This window comes from Scyliorhinus torazame, chromosome 2 (genome assembly GCF_047496885.1).
Source record: "Scyliorhinus torazame isolate Kashiwa2021f chromosome 2, sScyTor2.1, whole genome shotgun sequence".
NCBI lineage: Eukaryota > Metazoa > Chordata > Chondrichthyes > Carcharhiniformes > Scyliorhinidae > Scyliorhinus > Scyliorhinus torazame.
Window position 1 is genome coordinate 223242882 of NC_092708.1, and position 2153 is coordinate 223245034.

A 2153-nucleotide genomic window follows, 5' to 3' on the forward strand; every position below is an offset into this window, starting at 1 on the left:
GCAAAGCCAGCAGGAGCAGTGCCTGGGTGCCAGGGTGGCAGTGCAAGTGTCAGGGGCGAGGGGGGCCATGCCCATGAAATGAGGGTGGGGGGGGTTGAAGGGTGGGGGAGTGAAGGGCTGATAGGTGGGGGCCTCCGGGTGGTTCTTTGGGTGATGGGTGGGGAAGGAAGTGGTTGATGTAAGGTGGCTTGAGGGTCCTAAAGAGGGGGACTCCCAGGACCCATAGTGGAATGTCCTCACTTGGGGGCTGTGGGCTAGTGTCCAGGTGTGTTCAGGGTGACATTGCCCATGCGTGGGGGACCCACAAGCTCACTTAGAGATCGGGGCAAAATGGCGGCCCGATCTCTGAGTTCAGCTCCCCAGTGCCAAAATAATTTCTAAGTGTGGATCAAACCGGTGAGAAACTTCCCAGGGCCCCAAAAAGTTACTCAGAGTCATTGAATAGCGGTGGAAGCACGCCGGTCGAACTGGCGGCAAACTCCCTGAAAAATATGCCACAAATTAATTTGCAAATTCTTGGTGAGAATCGGGCCCAATGATCCTATTACATTTTTCAGCCACTTGAAAGCCCCGCGTTGAAATATTAACACAGCCACATCATAAGCATGAGAAGTGAATCCTTGATGCATAAAATGGTGTCAAACACGAGAGAACTGCCATTGATACTGGGTGACTTCCAAAAAAGGAAATTTGTGGTTGGTCAACTTATAGTGGAGGTAAATTATGATCATACATCAAAAAAAGTCAGCCATTCCTGTCTGTTATGGTTCTCTTTAATAGAGCTGTATATTTTGACCCACCCTGCTCCCCTTCCCCCACTGCCTTGTCAATGTCTCCTTTTCAAATATTTCCTTTTGAAAGTTACTATTGAATCAGCTTTTATCACCTTCTCAAGTAACACATTGCAGGTGATAACAACTCACTGTGTAAACTATCCCCCTTAATCTCTCGATGAGACTTTTTAATGTGCAAACACGCAGATAGTTACCCGAGGTGGGAATTGAACCCGGGTCCCTGTGAGGCAGCAGTGCTAACGACTGTTCCACCGCGCCACCCACTGTGCCACCGTGTTGCCCAATTTAACAACACACCCCATCCCAACTGATTGATTCTTGCTGTTAAAATTACACCAAATTCCTCATTACCTGTTTCGTTTGGTTTAAGATGAGAAAGTAGAATTTCTCACAAGATATTTGGAAAATCACGATTAGCCTAATTTAAGTTCAATTTTCACCTCTTTCCATATTAAGATTTTTTTTTTTTAAATTACTTTTTCTGAGTTTCAAAGCCAGGGCTCAGAGTGTGGTCAGGGTCGAACCCCTAATCCAGCTCCTTGCCTGCTCCAAAAACCAATTCAAATTCAAATTGAATCCAATTCATGGTCCCACAAGCGAGACATACCAGATCTGAGCCAAAAGGCTACTACACTTGATCTTAGCCAAAAGGCCGAGAAGCGATTTTTCCATATTAAGATTAAGTTGTTTTATTTCCTGGCTCATTTTGGGAATACACATTAGGAAATTGTGGGCCTCTGCCTAAGATTTCCACCACCGAACCTAATGGCCTAAAACGTCACAGGCTGGAGCTTTACTATTTCCTAATATACAATCACTGTCTGTGCCAGTAGCATTGGCATGAAAATTCTGCCCTTAAGTGGTGTATAATTTGGTCCAAGACAGAGCAATATGGAAATCAACCTGATTGCCTGGTCCTGTCTTGTGTTGGTGGAATGGCACAATTGGCTAGAAAATGCACTAGATTACCATTGAAATATTTGGAGAGTAAATGACCATTGAAATTCAACATTAAGGTCGTACGCTGTCCTGCAGTTTCATACTTGTTGCAAACATGTTAAAATTGCAACAGATCAACACTGTCAAAAATATCACTTTCTAGGTATTTATTTAAATAAGCATCAGACATCAAGTTTAATGATATTTTATCTGCAATTCAAAAGAACATTGAATTGATTTCCAGATCTCAGCATGGGTTAATGTATTTAATGGGCGGGATTCTCTGATCCTGAGGCTAAGTGTTGACACCGTCGTAATCGCCGTCACGTTTCACGATGGCGTCAACAAGCCCTCAGGAGCAGCGATTCCGAGCCCCTCAGTAGGCCAGCACTGCACTGGAGCGACCCACGCCGCTCCAAC

The 2153-nt window shown here is 44.9% G+C and overlaps 1 non-coding gene across 1 annotated transcript; it reads right to left on the reverse strand.

Moving 5' to 3' along the window:
- Positions 1-1267: 1267 nt before the first annotated feature.
- LOC140408102 (U2 spliceosomal RNA) lies at positions 1268-1458 on the reverse strand. Its single transcript, XR_011940027.1, has one exon. It is a non-coding gene; the product is annotated as a U2 spliceosomal RNA (small nuclear RNA).
- Positions 1459-2153: the final 695 nt, after the last annotated feature.